The sequence below is a fragment of the Odocoileus virginianus genome, unplaced genomic scaffold (assembly GCF_023699985.2).
Source record: "Odocoileus virginianus isolate 20LAN1187 ecotype Illinois unplaced genomic scaffold, Ovbor_1.2 Unplaced_Contig_24, whole genome shotgun sequence".
In the NCBI taxonomy this organism is placed as follows: Eukaryota; Metazoa; Chordata; class Mammalia; order Artiodactyla; family Cervidae; genus Odocoileus; species Odocoileus virginianus.
In genome coordinates, this window is record NW_027224341.1 from 823,241 (window position 1) to 839,962 (window position 16,722).

The window sequence follows — 16,722 nt, forward strand, 5'->3', positions numbered from 1 at the left end:
GCAGCACTTTCACAGCATCATCTTTCAGGATTTGAAATAGCTCAACTGGAATTCCATCACCTCCACTAGCTTTGTTTACAGTGATGCTTCCTAAGGCCCTCTTGACTTTGTATTTCAGGATGTCTGTCTCTAGGTGAGTGATCACACCATTGTGGTTATCTGGGTCATGAATATCCTTTTTGTATAGTTCTTGTGTGTATTCTTGCCACCTTTTCTTAATATCATCTGCTTCTGATAGGTCCATACCATTTTTGTCCTTCATTGTGGCCATTTTTGCATGAAATGTTCCCTTGGTATCTCTAATTTTCTTGAAGAGAGCTCTAATCTTTCCCATTCTATTGTTTTCCTCTATTTCTTTGCATTTATCACTGAGGGGGGCTTTCTTATTTTTCCTTGCTATTCTTTGAAACTCTGCATTTAAATGGGTTTGCCTTTCCTTTTCTCCTTTGCTTTTTGCTTCTCTTCTTTTCACAGCTATTTGTCAGCCCTCCTCAGACAACTATTTTGCCTTTTTGCTTTTCTTTTTCTTGGGGATGGTCTTGATCCCTGCCTCCTATACAATGTCATGAACCTCCATCCATAGTTCTTCAGGCACTCTGTCTATCAGATCTAATCCCTTGAATCTATTTGTCACTTCCACTGTATAATCATAAGGGATTTGATTTAGGTCATATCTGAATGGTCTAGTGGTTTTCCCTACTTTCTTCAATTTAAGTCTGAATTTGGCAATAAGGAGTTCATGATCTGAGCCATAGTCAGCTCCTGGTCTTGTTTTTGCTGACTGTATAGAGCTTCTCCATCTTTGGCTGCAAATAATATAATCAATCTGATTTTGGTATTGATCATTGGTGATGTCCATGTGTAGAGTCTTCTCTTGTGTTGTTGGAAGATGCTGTTTGCTATGACCAGTTTTTCTCTTGGCAAAACTCTATTAGCCTTTGACCTGCTTTGTTTTGTACTCCAAAGCCAATCTTGCCTGTTACTCCAGGCATCTGTTGACTTTCTCCTTTTGGATTCCAGCCCCCTATAATGAAAAGGACATTTTTTGGAGGTGTTAGTTTTAGAAGGTCTTGTGGGTCTTCATAGAACTGTTCAAATTCAACTTCTTCAGTATTCCTGGTTGGGGCATACCAGTAATACCATGGGGATTACCATGACATTAAATGGTTTGCCTTGCAAATGAAGAGAGATCATTCTGTCATTTTTGAGATTGCATCCAAGTACTACATTTCAGACTCTATTGTTGACTGTGATGGCTACTCCATTTCTTCTAAGAGATGCTTGCCCACAGTAGTAGATATAATATTCCTAAAATGTCTTACATACAAGATGACAGAGTAGAAGGATGTGTGCTCATCTTCTCCTGTGGAAACCTCAAAATTACAATTTGCTGCTGAACAGTCACTGATAGGAGAATGGTGGATCTCACCAAAAAAAGATACCCCATGTCCAGGGGCAAAGGAGAAGCCCCAGCAAGATGGTAGGAGGGCAAAATCGTGTTTAGAATCAAACCCCATACCTTCCAGAGACACTCAGTAAGCTCAAACAAAACTTATGTGTTCCAAGGACCCAGAGACCCCACAGAGACTGAGCCAGAACTGTGTTTGAGTGTCTCCTGCAGAGGTACGGGTCAGCAGTGGCCTGCCACAGGGGCAGGGGCTCTGGGTGCAGCAGACCTGGGTATGGCATAAGCCCTCTTGGAGGAGGTCACCATTAACCCCACCATAGAGCCACCAGACTTACACAGGACTGGGGAAACAGACTCTTGGAAGGCACAAACAAAACCTTGTGCACACCAAGGCCCAGGAGAAAGGAGCAGTGACCCCACAGGAGACTGACCCAGACTTGCCCATGAGTGTCCAGGAGTCTCCAGTGGAGGCTTGGGTCGGCAGTGGCCTGCTGCAGGTTCGGGGGCACCGAGTGCAGCAGTGTGCCCATGGGGCCTTTTGAAGGAGGTTTCCATTATCTTCATTATCAGTTCAGTTCAGTTCAGTTCAGTTCAGTCGCTCAGTCATGTCCGACTCTTTGCGACCCCATGAATCGCAGCACACCAGGCCTCCCTGTCCATCACCAACTGCCAGAGTCTACCCAAACCCATGTCCACTGAGTCAGTGATGCCATCCAACCATCTCATCCTCTGTCATCCCCTTCTCCTCCTGCCCTCAATCTTTCCCAGCATCAGGGTCTTTTCAAATGAGTCAGCTCTTTGCATCAGGTGGCCAAAGTATTGGAGTTTCAGCTTCAGCATCAGTCCTTCCAATGAATATTCAGGACTGATTTCCTTTAGGATGGACTGGTTGGATCTCCTTGCAGTCCAAGGGACTCTCAAGAGTCTTCTCCAACACCACAGTTCAAAAGCATCAATTCTTCGGTGCTCAGCTTTCTTTATAGTCCAACTCTCACATCCATACATGACTACTGGAAAAACCATAGCCTTGACCAGATGGACCTTTGTTGGCAAAGTAATGTCTCTGCTTTTTTTAATATCCTGTCTAGGTTGGTCATAACTTTCCTTCCAAGGAGTAAGTGTCTTTTAATTTCATGGCTGCAGTCATGGCCTTAGGTCAAACAACAGAGAGGGAACACAGCCCCACCCACCAACAGAAAATTGGATTAAAGATTTACCAAGCATGGTTCATCAGAACAAGAACAAGTTTCCCCCTCAGTCAGTCTCTCCCATCAGGAAGCTTCCATAAGCCTCTTATCCTTATTTTTGTTTTACATATTCTATTTCAGTCTTCATCCATAGACATACACATAAATTGAATTATAATAAAAATACATGTTGCATTGTACTTTTTCATTTAACATTTTATCAAAACTATTTTTTCATATTTCTCTATTATATTTATTATGACCACTTAAAATTTTTCCACTGAGTAAAGGTATCCTACATTTAGCCATTCTTTAATTGTGGCATTTCAGTTTCACGTCAATTTTTTTGGTAGCTCCTTTGACGTACTAATTCTGACATCAGCTCTCCTGGTGGCTAATGAGAAGTGGTTGAGCTAAATGGATGCAAAGGAGTATGTCTGAAACCCTGACACCACTGAGGAGTCCCGAGGAGAGAGGCAAGAAAGACAGAAGACGGTTGGATATAGTTATTAAGGAGAGACACAGCCATGGAAACAACGTAGATGTCCATCAACGAGGAATGGATAAAAAAGATGTGGTACATATAAAGACGCTTACTCCTTGGAAGGGAAGTTATGACCAACCTAGAGAGTGTATTAGAAAGTAGAGACATTATTTTGTCAACAAAGGTCCATCTAGTCAAAGCTATGGTTTTTCCAGTGGTCATGTATGAATGTGACACTTGGACTATAAAGAAAGCTGAGCACTGAAGAATTGATGCTTTTGAACTGTGGTGTTGGAGAAGACTCTTGAGAGTCCCTTGGACTGCAAGGAGATCCAACCAGTCCATCCTAAAGGAGATCAGTCCTGGGTGTTCATTGGAAGGACTGATGCTGAAGCTGAAAACTCCAATCCTTTGGCCACCTCATGCGAAGAGTTGACTCATTGGAAAAGACCCTGATGCTGGGAGGGATTGGGGGCAGGAGGAGAAGGGGAAGACAGAGGATGAGATGGCTGGATGGCATCACTGACTTGATGAACATGAGTTTGAGTAAACTCCAGGAGTTGGTGATGGACAGGGAGGCCTGGCTGCGATTCATGGAGTCGCAAAGAGTCGGACACGACTGAGTGACTAAACTTACTGATTTATAAAATAGAGAACATACTATATAGCACAGGGACCTTTACTCAATGTTTTGTGGTGACCTAAATGGGAATAAAATCCAAGAAGAAAGGTTATACCTATACATATAGCTGATTCACTTTGCTGTACAGCAAAAATTAGCACAACATTGTAAAGCAATTATACTCCAATAAAAAGTTTTAAACAAAAAGGGGATATAGCAAGTAATGATGAGGCAATATGGCAGAAAGGGAACATAGAGTATAAAAGATGAGGAGATTCCCACAGCCCTGTAAAGGTAGGATCAGGGGGAAGAAAAAGAAATCAGCAACAACGAAATGAGGATAAGCAAAGAATCTTGGCATCCGCTTGGGGAACGGAGCCAGATACAGCAGTGAGAGATGAGGCATTCCCTGGAAATTTCACAAGGACCGACTCTGTGCAAAGGCTGGGAGAGGCTCCAGCAAGTGTCCTGGGAGAGAGCCGGATGAGAGAAGAGGTGAAGGCCAGTTCTCTCTGTAAGCATTTAAGTGTTTATTTAGTTGTCTAAAGCCTTGGTTCTCAGTTCCTGAGAAAGTACAACTAGTTAGTTCCACTTCTACCTTGACAGAGAGGGTGGCAGGGAATAACCTCTTTACTATTTGGTTTCTTCTCAGCTATCTCATGAGGGCAATACCTTGGATCACTCCCTTGGTCTACTGTGCAGGGCTAATGAATGGCTGTAAAGCATAGTATTATGTGACATGAGTGGCGGCCAAGATTTAACACCTCTCTTGAGAAAGAAAATCCTAATTGCCCACCTGAAACTGTCTCCCACTCCAGTTAATTCCAGGTTAGAAGATTGAAACAGTGGGTTCCACCAAAGGAAGCATGTGCCAAGGATGGGATTAGACAGGTTAGGGAGTGAGACTATCCCCTCAACAAAGTCACAAAGCCCTTTGGAGGAATTGTTGCCTACACAGACCAGCCAACCTGCCCTTGTACTTTGCAGGTAACATTTTCAGAAAAGAGGTTCTTTTTTCTCAGTTGGCCTGGTAAGAACATTTAAGGAGTAATGAGAAGCTACTGAAGTTAACCAGGGACATTTTTCCACCCAGGGAATTTCCCTTCTGTTCAACATTTGGAAATTCAGCTAAAGATAATTGCAGGTAAGCCTTCACCAACAGATGTATTCATTTTCCATTGTAGTTCTTAAATGGGTACTTGTACACAAAAGACCTTCTTCCTGTATATTTTCAGTTCTCTAGGGTACAATTACATGAAATTATTCAGCAGCCAAGTTTGCTTTGTATCACTTGACTGGGTAAGGACACAGAGAAAGCTGCTCCCTATGGCACTGAAAGCTGCAAATCTTTTTTGCCTAAATGTTTAACAGCCACATTCATCACAGTCTAATAACAAGGCCTCCCACAGACAACATAGTTCACTTGTTTTCACCCTCCTGTTAAGAGTTTACCAGAAAGACTAGCTCAGATCTTGATGTTGATTTGATATTACAAATAACTGTGCATGGAATAAAATGGATTGGTCTAACATAAATTGGTTTTTCTTACCACCTGCAACTTTCCAACACCATCTACAATCTAAATGTTTTTGCATGACGCTTACATTTTTGAGTGGCAAAATCTTAAATAAGCTATAAATTTTAAAACTTTTAAATTTAGAAACTATAACACATCTTACAACTTGAAAAACATTTTACTAGCTATAAAGCATGCAGATGTGTTGTCCACTATTTCATTTGTCCCTTAGAATCTATCAGTAGAGTAGACATTATTTTTAGTTTAATGATAAGACCAGAAAAATGTCTTATTTACTTCTGGTCTCTTTGAAAATAGTAAGCAAAACTGGTCAAAGAATTTATTCCTTTAAACTTCAAATCCCTGCTTGTGGTTCTTGTTTGCTTATTTGTATCTTGTTTTCTTTTTCAGTTTGACATTGAACAAACACTATGTACCTGAAGCAAAGCCCTTTACATAGTTGATCATATTTAAACACAGGATAAGTGAAGAATTTGGAATTATAAAGTCCTTCAATTATTTCCCTCCAGAAAATAACAAATGTTAATTTCTGTACAATTAACACATGAAGGTAATGATAATGCCCCCATTTCCATGAAGATCTTAGCTATGAAGGAGGGAGGTAGAGTTGTCTTCTGAGAGTTAAACTGTAAAACAAAAGAATAATAGAAGAGCTTGGTGATATTAAAAAAGAAACAAACAAAAAAGATGACTTTAAGGAGGATAGACTGTCGTCCAGACCAGAACCAGGGTGAGGCTGTTACCAAGTCCAAGCTCATGCTGCTAGCTGCATGACAGGCCAACAAATCAAGAGATGAGATGTGGCTAGGAAAAGTGACTTTATTCTGGAAGCCAGAAGACCAAGAGATGATGAACTAGTGTGCCAAAGAGTCACCTTACGTAGTTAGACTTCTTTTACATTAGAAGGAGAGGATGTGTGGCTGGTTGTAGTCCTTGTGGTGTTGGCCAGATCCCAGACAGGAGGTGATAATCTTTAGTTCTTTCAGCTCCACAGGTCTGGTCACCTATTCCTATAAACCTCCAACAAGGCAAATGTTATACTCTGTTCTGCAATTTTGTAATAACGATATGAATGAAAAGTGTTATACCTTTAAACATCAAAGCAGGGAAGCAGAGTCTTGAGAGTGGGCTCTCCTGTATATTTCAGACTATAGGCAGCGTTCTTTTACAAAAGGTGCAGAGCTAGCATGGATAACCACAGGCAACAGAGCACAAGGGTTAGAACCAAGGGAATAGATCTGATATGAAATCATGTTTGTTTTTCTCCCTCACAAGACCTCATTTTAAAAAGGAAGGTCAGAGGGAGGTGGGAGGGGGGGGATCGGGATGGGGAACACATGTAAATCCATGGCCAATTCATGTCAATGTATGACAAAAACCACTACAATATTGTAAAGTAATTAGCCTCCAACTAATAAAAATAAATGGGAAAAAAAATAAAAAGGAAGGTCAACAAAGGCATTAGGCAGTCATAGAAACTCAGTAGATGAGATTACAGAGGTGCATATACATGGGGATTCCAGGATGACTTAGCCAATCCCAAGATTAAGTTACTCTTTGGGGCAATCATGGTTCCTTGCTACCAAACATCTGAGTTACAAACAAACCCCATGTCTTCTGATTCCATGGATTCCAAGACCTGTTCTCATGAAGACATGGCTTGCCTCTCAGATGTTGTCAGGAAAGAACCCACTAACAGAGCTGCCAGAGGGGCCTATAGATACCGTAAAATAATGGAGGCACTGTATTTATACACTCACCCCTGCAGGGTAGGGTCTGTGAATTTGAGTATGCTTCTGAAAGGAGACTCACCCACAATTTTCTGTGACTGCAAACTTGAGGACTACAATCCAGATTGTGATATTCATTAAGGGAAGTGTCAGCACAGTGCTCTCCCCAAGGTACCTTTCGGTTTTTTAAAATTTCAACATGAAAAAAATGTTTTTTTATTCATGAGAGCCTTACCTACTTCCATATAAGACTAAAGGTCGTATAAGGCCATTACAACAAATTTAAAATGCTTTCAACTATCTCAAGTATTCTTGAAAAAAAAAAAACTTCCAGAAATGAGTTAAAATGAGGTAAAGGGAATCCAAGAGAGATTAAATGATTTGCTCAATGCCTTTCAATTAATTAGTGTCAGAGTTAGAAGTGTTGTAGGAAGGGGGACCCCCTTCCAGGGCCCGAAGTTGGGCTCTTGTCTAACACTCGGAAAAGAATTGTCCGAGGAGACACGTGCTGACAAAGCAAGAGATTTTATTGGGAAGGGCACCCAGGTGGAGAGCAGGAGGGTAAGGGAACCCAGGAGAACTGCTCTGCCGCGTGGCTCGCAGTCTTGGGTTTTATGGTGATGGGATTAGTTTCCGGGTGGTCTTTGGCCAATCATTCTAATTCAGAGTCTTTCCTGGTGGCGCACGCATCACTCAGCCAAGATGGATGCTAGCAAGAGGGATTCTGGGAAGTGGACGGACAGGTAGTGTCTCCTCTCGACCTTTCCCGAACTCTTCCGGCTGGTGGTGGCTTATTAGTTCCGTATTCCTTATCAGGATCTCCTGCCATAAAACAACTCATGCAAATGGTTACTATGGTGCCTGGCCAGGGTGGGCGGTTTCAATCAGTGTGCTTCCCCTAACAGAAGTAGACTCCATATCACTTTCCCATGCAAGGCTTTCATATTCTCCAGTGGAAAACTACTTTAAGTATTTTCAAATACCAGTGGATTCCAGTTGAGTATTTGCATTTCCCTTGCAATTGCCTGTCATTTGAAGCATAATGATTGGGACTTCCCTGGTGGTCTAATCGTTAAGACTCTCAGCTCCCAGTGCAGGGGACACAGATTCAACAGCTGATCAGAGAACTAAGATCCCATGTGGCATAGCCAAAAAAGTAAAATTAAAGCATAATTATCATCTACCCTATTTTATTCCTTCCCACTTCTCCATATTTTTAAAATAACTTCATCCTTCTCCTGAAATCCCAACTTTAAGTGAGAAAAGACCCATGCTGTAGAAATACTCAGAGGCTTTATTTTTTTTAGTATAAAATTATTGAGATAGTTTACAGTATTCTTCTTATACCAAGTCTTCAGAATCTCATACATGTTTCACCCTGACACCACATCTCTACTTGGATATCAGGGCTACTGGCCAAGTATTAGGCAGTACAGATCTGGAAGGCTATCTGTGGAGGCTGGAGTGGAGGCAGGAAGACCAGTGGGAGTACACTGTCCCAGGGCAGAGTTGTGGCGGGCTCCCCCCTCACACGCCAGTTCATGCAAAGCACACAGAAGGGCCACGGAATAACCAGCCGCAGCTTGCACAGAAGGCAGCACTGGGAAAGTCGAGTGAGCAGGTCACAAAGCTGCAAAAATACCCAGAACCTTTCATATGGTCATGTTAGTTATAAATCCCCAAGGAGGATTATAGGCTGCATTATCCACAAGCGCATTTGACAAATCTTTGTGCAGAGCATCTCATTATCCTGTGAACACGATTTTCAGAAATGCTGCATCTGAATGTCGAACTGCATGTGCTTTTTCCTTCTGACATTAGATACTCTTAGCCTCAGGAAGCCCAAGAGGTGGGGGCCACGGAGAGAGATGAAAGATAACAAGAGTGGTGAGTGGAGAAAGTTAGCAGAGTCATTTAACACGCCTGCCTGTAAAACCAACCAACTCAAGTGCTATAGTATTTCTTCACACAGGTCCAGAGAGGATTCATTAATTAGTGTTTGAAAAACAGATCATTGGGGAAGGTACCATGTGAATGTGGTAATCATCAACACCACTCACAATCACGTCAATAGCATGTGGTGATGGCATGTTGACTCTGATCGTGAACAGTTGTTGGTGTTGATAAAGCTGTGAACTTTGAATCATTAAATGTGCTTGCTTTGTGGTTTTAAAACCCCAAGGCAGATGTTATGTAGTAGAGTTAAGTTATATCTTGAATATGTGCCTGGAGTCCAAAGCTAAGAAAGAAAACCATCAAAGAGCCCGGAGCACATGACAAACAGGTTTTGACAAAGGCTCTCCCAGGAGAGTCTTCACGGAGAAGTGATGTGATAGGTTAGTTCCATTGTCCTAGTTCTCTTTCCTGTTGAAGAGTATTTTGCCAGCTCAGCTTGCTGAACATTGAAGTTCACAGTGCACTGTCAACCTTAATACATTTTCCATGAACTTTTATTCGTCCTAAACACAAAGCACCAGGGAAAAAAAAATCCTGATGATCAAATACATTCCCAAATGACTCTTCACTCCTTGAAATGGATAGAGCAATTTGAGAATAATTTTTTTAAATGGATAATCTTTTGAAAAGTCCCCATGAGATGTTGCCTGCCCACTCCCAATTGCCAACTACTTCGTCCTAGAGAAGACTTGTTTTTCTTGCCAAAAAAAGAGGGAGCAAGTTGGGGGCAAAGAACCGAAGCCCAGAAATGTTAACTGTCAGTATTGAAATGAGCTATTTGGCTGGTTGAGAGAGAAAGATTGGCTGTATTGCTTTGACCTCTCACTTCTATTTGTCCTTTGGCTATTAACCTACTTTTGGTTCACCCCTTGGTTTTTCCAGCTAGTACCTGAATTGCTCCCAAATTAAGCTTATCATCGGTTTCCACACCCTGAAATCTGTGTGTTCAATTTCTGGATCATTTATCTAGTTTTTTTTTTTTTGGCCACACCAGGCTGCATGCAGGATCTTAGTTTCCTGACCAGGGACATTGAACCCATGCCCCTAGCGGTGGAAGCATGGGGTCTTAATCATTTGAACTGCCAAGGAAGTCCCCATTTGCCTACTTTCTGATACTGGACTTCATGGTAACTTCCTCCTAACAGGCACTTACATGAACAGGAATGTTCTAGCAGGACATGTCCCAATTTCAATCACCCAGCTTAGCCTTGACTTTCTTGGTGCTGCAGCCCAATGCACTTTAGCAAATCACAATGCCTGAGCACACCCCAGGCTTACCAAAAATAAATTCTGAAATTACCTCTATGCCTTTGAAAAAGGTTATATATGTGGTGGAGGATAGAGCAGGTTGTGTTCTTAATATATTCTTAATATATTTCTGGGGGAAAGAAACAGTTGTAATAACACACTGCAACAGTAAAAGTCCTATTTAATGAACGTGTTGAAAATTCTGTGAATCCCCGATTTATGTGTATGTGTGAGGCTTAATTAAGGGGGTATAAAAATATGGGGATCAATGGAAATTGGTATGTTTTTAGGTAGTGAATCTGCTTCTGTGTTTTTCCTGATCCCAATTTATACCTCCCAGCCATTCTTTGTCCTCTAATCTGCTTGTTTTTCTCCTTGGCACTTACTACCTCATATGTTATATATGTATTACTACCTGATAAATGTATATGTGTGTGTGTATATAAATATATATGTGTGTATATATATATATATATATATATATATGTATGTATACTGCAATAGGCTCAACATCCAGAAAAACATCAAGCATACTCTCTTTTTTTTTTATAGTGAGCCCCTCAGATTCCTGAAATCAATTTTAAGATAAGTTGTCATGCTCTGCTTTAGATAAATTCAGAGAGTGCATTTTAAATCTATTCTTTCATTGGTATTTGGGTTCCTGCTCTTACATGACAGAGGTAGGAATTGAATGGGCAATCTATTTTCATTGTCCTTGCACTTAATCACTAAGCAACACAGCCTAAAACTTCATGCTGGACCGCATAATAATTTACTATATATTGTCTTCTACTGAGCGAATTTATTCTATTTCTGATGATCTCTCTTATTTTGGTGGAACTATTAGAATTATCACCACTCAAGGAGATTTGTACCAGGCAAAAGCTTTGCCAATTAACATCAATATTCATAATTTATTGAACAAAGGAAGCAAACGGTTTCCTATTTTAGTTTCCTGATCAAAGTAATGAAGCCAAAGGAGGAAAATACAACTTTACAATCTTAGCAACATTTCCCAAATAAATTAATGTCTTATCTTCTTTTGTATAGGGGTGTATTCTACCAACACTTTCCTCAATATTCCTAGAACCAATACTGAACAAAATTCTATTACATCTCTAAGCAAATTCTGGGAAAGGCCCAGCAGCAAGTATATACATAACTACATACATATGTATGTAGAAATTTACAGGCTACCATATCCAGACATCATGAGGTGAGGCTCATAATTTTCTCAACCTCGCCAGACTGTAGCAGCATTTATGATCTGGAGGAGATTTATTGATTTTACCTTTCATCCTCTCATAATAGGAAACTACCTTTTAGACTATTGACCTCCCCCTGTTATAATGAGGGTAGAATAAAGAAATATATTTATAATACCATTCATGGAAACAGGCAAGCTTTTTAAGGTGTTATAAAGAAGTGCTGGTACTATAATGGTGGTGGTTGTAACAATGGTTTTAAAATAGTCATTTAACACTTGTACATAGGAGAGCTTATATTGATTGAGTTTTCCCGTGTCATAGTACTTGAGTAACTTGACTGTTTCATTTTGTAACTGGTTATTTAAATAATTGAATGAGTATGTTTCAAAACATTGTATACAAGAAATGAAATGCTCTCCAGAGAAAATCAGATGTCCAAACTGATCACCATCTAACCTTGACTATGGATTATTCTAGAAGGAATTGTATTAAAGAAAGAGACAAAGACAAAGAGAGGAGAAAGTATTCATCTCCAGATAATGAAGATTTTGTAATGACCTTGAGACAGTGAGGAAAACAAATACTACACAATGTTTGAATTCTCTTGAATTTAGTGTTACAATTTATAGCTGAGGGATCTGGGCATATATAAGTCAGTGAAGCTTTCCATGGCTAACTTCTCCTATAAAAGTAGTCAAGACTATCTTCTGTCTCACAAAAATATTTTGATTAAAAATAATTTCATTATAGGGATTTCCCTGGTGATCCAGGCATTAAAACTCCATGTTACCAATGCAGGGGACGCAGGTTTGATCCCTGGTCAGGGAACTAAGATCCCACATGCTATGTGGTACAGTCAAAAGATATAAAAATAAAATAAAGTAAAAGATAAATAAATTTATTGTAAATATAAGCTGCTATCATTAAGAAAACTTTGAAGACATTAACTACCATCTGTTGCTAATATTTGACTGAAAATCTGAGATATTTTGTGTCTACCTTCAGACCCCCACACTAATTCAAGGAAAACGTGTTTTTATCAAATCAGTGTGTGCAAAACAAGAGGAAAATCAAAGGAGCTGTGAGATGGGTCTGAGAGAAGATGGAAATCTTACCTTCACACGAGAGGCTGCTGAACCTCTTAGCTCCCATCGCCTTTATCATCCTGACGTATAAACCCATTCCAGCCCCAGATTGGGGCGCCTCTCCGGATCCTGTGCGGGGTGGGGTGAGCGGAAGCAGCGCCAGGCCTGCACGCTGCGCCCTGGGTCCTGCACAAGCTCCGTTTGAGCCTACGCCTGGGGAAAGGTGAAAGCCAGGTAGGACTTCATAAAAGCGTTTCACTAGCTGAGATTGCTGCAGAACACCCTTCCAGATCTGAGGGGGTCTTACAAAGAAGGGACTCAAATCCACTCGGAACAGCTGGCATTGAACTGACACGTTCCAGACACCACAGAAGTACTTGGACATCTCTACTAGCTTTCTACTAACCTTACAGTTCAACAGAACCGTATGACCAAGCTCTTTTGATTATTTGTTTTGGCAAACTCGAGTGGTGTGCCAACGTTACATCAGGACTGCACAGTTAGTGGTGCGTGTGCGCATGCTCAGTTGTGTCTGCCTCGCTGCAGCCCTGTGGACTGTAGTCCGCCAGGCTCCTCTGTCCATGAAATTTTCTAGGCAAGAATCCTGGAGTGTTGTTGCCATTTCCTCCTCCAGGGGATCTTCCCAACCCAGGGATTGAAATTCAGACTCCTGTGTCTCCTGCATTGCCAACAGATTTTACCGGTTAGTGGTGCTGACATGCAAATATAGTGAAAGAGAGCTCTTAATTTACTTCATTTATAAATCAAACTATAAAGAAATATTTGAACATGTGATATCCTCTAGGAAGCTGAGAACTACAGACTCTATCAAAGTTCTAAAATAATTCAGATTTCCTGGGGTAATTTTAATAGCTCTTGTCTATTGAAAGTTTACTTCTGGAGACTGAGCTAAGTTTTTCCCATGTATCATCTTATGCACTCCTTACAAAACACAATGTGATCGGGATAGATGTTACCTCCATTTATAAAATAGGAAATATGGATCAGAGAAGTGAAGTAGTTTACCCTCGATGCTGAGACAGTAAGTGGTGGAACTGGAGTTCTAATTTGAGGTGATTGGGTTCCAGAGTCACTACAAAGAACTATTTCCCTCACCAACAGAAATACTCCTGTTAGAAATATATGCAGATTGTGTGTCGTGCTGTAAGCTAATGATGAATATATTTAGTGAGATTTGGATTTCTGATATTATTAACTTATATCTTGAAGGCCACATCTAGGATTTGCAAACTTAATCCTTGTGGAGATCCAGCATTTGAACTGGGGTCAATCAGTCGGTCCAGTCACTCAATTATGTCTGACTCTTTTTGACCCCATGGACTGCAGCATGCCAGGCATCCCTGTCCATCACCAACTCCTGGAGCCTACTCAAACTCATGTCCATTGAGTCGGTGATGCCATCCAACCATCTCATCCTCTGTCGTCCCCTTCTCCTCCTGCCTTCAATCTTTCCCAGCATCAGGGTCTTTTCCAATGAGTCGGTTCTTCACATCAGGTGGCCAAAGTATTGGAGTTTCAGCTTCAGCATCAGTCCTTCCAATGAATATTCAGGACTGATCTTTAGGATGGACTGGTTGCAGCATCTTTTTTTCTCAGTTTTGCTCCACCCTCAGGTTTAAGTCACTCCTTTGCACAGTACTTCAGAGAGAGGGTCTGCGTGCTTTTGAAACTCTTACCATTTATTCTGACAAATGGAATACTGCCTGTTGTGTCAGGAAACAAGAGATGTTCACAGTTATCAGCAGTTGCAGCCACTGCCTATGGTGAGCTAGTGAGCCCTGAGGTAACTCAGGAAAAGAAGGCCTGCCATCTAGGCTTCCCAGGTCTCAGTGGTAGAGAATTTGCCTGCAATGCAGGAGATTCAGGATATGTGGATATCATATCTTATTCATATCATATCATATTCATATCTTCTCTATGTCAGGAAGATTGTCTGGAGAAGCAAATGGCAACCCACTCCATTATTCTTGCCTGGAGAATCCCATGGACAGAGAAGCGTGATGGATCACCGTCCACAGGATCACAGAGTTGGAAGCGATAGAACAAGCACCCAGCAGCCACCAGAGTCCAGCTATTCTGACAGGTGAGCCCCGAGGTGCTCAGGATGTGAAAACGCAGGATACTGGCCCCAGAGAGCGGAGGTGCATATCGAAAGGATGATTCCATTTGGCCTAGACTCTTGCATCTTCCATATATAGCAATTCCTTAACTTGGGATATCTGGTTTTCTTTAATTAAATTATCTTTTGATGTTCAGACTACCTGCCCTTTGCTGCAAAACTTCTGTATAACCTGGCTCCCTCCTCACCTCCTCAGTTCTCTCAGGGTTACTTGAGATGCTGCCTCCCAGGCTTAAGTCCTAAAAATTTCCTGTGAATAAAACATAACTCTCAACCTTTAGGTTGTGCATTTAATTTTTCAGTTGAAACTTCTTGCTTGATATTTGTTAGCCTAGAGGTGGGTCACTTTCTCTGCTGATCTGATTAGTTCTCAGTCTTATTTAGTGAGGTGCCATGTCCCTGCATCTTGGGGGTGTGGCCTTCTCAGCACCCCATCCCTCTCTTGGCTGTGGTTCCGGGTCCAGCATTTTGTTCGTGCTCTTCCTTTAGAGAAAGAGGTTGTCTCTGGTTTTTGTTTGTTCTCTGTTCACTTCTCTCTAACTGCATTAGCTTTTCAGTAGTATCCTCAAAATGGCGGTATTTTCTGCACATTTTTCCACATGTACACATATTAAAAAAAATCTTTTTTTTTCTCAATAGGCAGATTTTGAATGAGGTTGTGTGCCTTTTCCAAAGTGATTGTTATTCCCTGAGACTTCTGGCTTGGGCCATGAGAGACCCTTTCTCCGGCCCCTTGCCAACCTGCAGGCTCTGTGGTGAACAGACTGCAAGTGGGTAAAAAATCAAAGGGATTTTGATATTTTGATATATCTGCCTTCTCAGAGGTTTCTGTATTTAGCCTTCATTTTGCCTTTACTGATTTAATAACTTTACCGAAGTTCTTCTTTACTTAGATGAATAGGGTTTACGTCTCATCTCTCGATGTCTCTGTGACCTCAGTTTTCAGATGGGTCAATAAAAGTTGTGAATGTGCAGGTTGTCTGGCTTATTTATCATTTTGCTGCTGTGGGGGGGGGGGCCTATGATCTTTCTGGCTTTCTATTAATACAATCCAAGTAGAAATTTAAGAAGTCCTAAACAAGTATTTTAGGTTATAAAAGCAATACAAGTTTATTGCAGAATCCTGGGAAAATGCACAATATAAAGAGAAAATAAAAATCACCCACGGCCCCCTTGTGTGGGGATAAATAAACATTTTGGTGTATTTCTTATATATAATACGTATCTTACAAAGAAAGCTTTTATCAGACTGTGTATGTTGCTTTGAAATCTACCTTTTCTCCTGCTTTTTTCCTACCTTTCCCCTGACTCTGTGGACAACAGTTGATGTGGGCTCAAGCTAGACCCATAGATCTACAGCAGCTTTCTGAGACCATTCACCTTAATGCTTCTATCAAAGCTGGAACTCTGGAGTGCCAGAATTCAACATAAACCCTTAGGACAAGTTCCAGTGTTAAGCTTTTTTTTTTTTTTTTTCGTTCCAGAGTTTCTACTTTCTCTTTGTTTTGAGACTCTGCCAATTCCTTCCTTTTGTACCAGCTCAGTGATATATTTTAAAAGATGACTTTTAATACTTTGGCCAGAATTTTTAAAATTTTTTTGAATTGGATCCTTTGGACTATTTCTTTGGGAATAGAAATGAAAAATCACTTAGTCTTTCTGTTCTTCAATCTGTCTTGTTTGGTCTTACTAAATACAAATAACTTGATTATATTGCTAGCCTTTAGGTACGAATAGATTTTTTCCACAACTTGATTATAAACTGCTTGAAAGAAAGAATAACTCATGGTTTAGATTCCTTATAATCTCTGAACTCTCCAGCAGAAGATAGTGAATGCAAGAGGTAGTTAGTAAGTACCTTTTTTATAATGCATCATTGATGTAAGTGCCATATTTTCTGTAGATTGGAATGTGTGTGGACCATCAGTATGTACCATGTGAATAAACAAACAAGAGCAAACTCATGACAATAAATTCACTGTTTAATTTGAATAGAAAAGTGATATTACTTTCTTGCTGGATATGAAATTAATTTTTTACTTTGTAATATAGCTCTTCAAAATTTATCTTAAGATTAGATACAGTATAACTTAATGGAAGTTCCACAAATTTGAAGC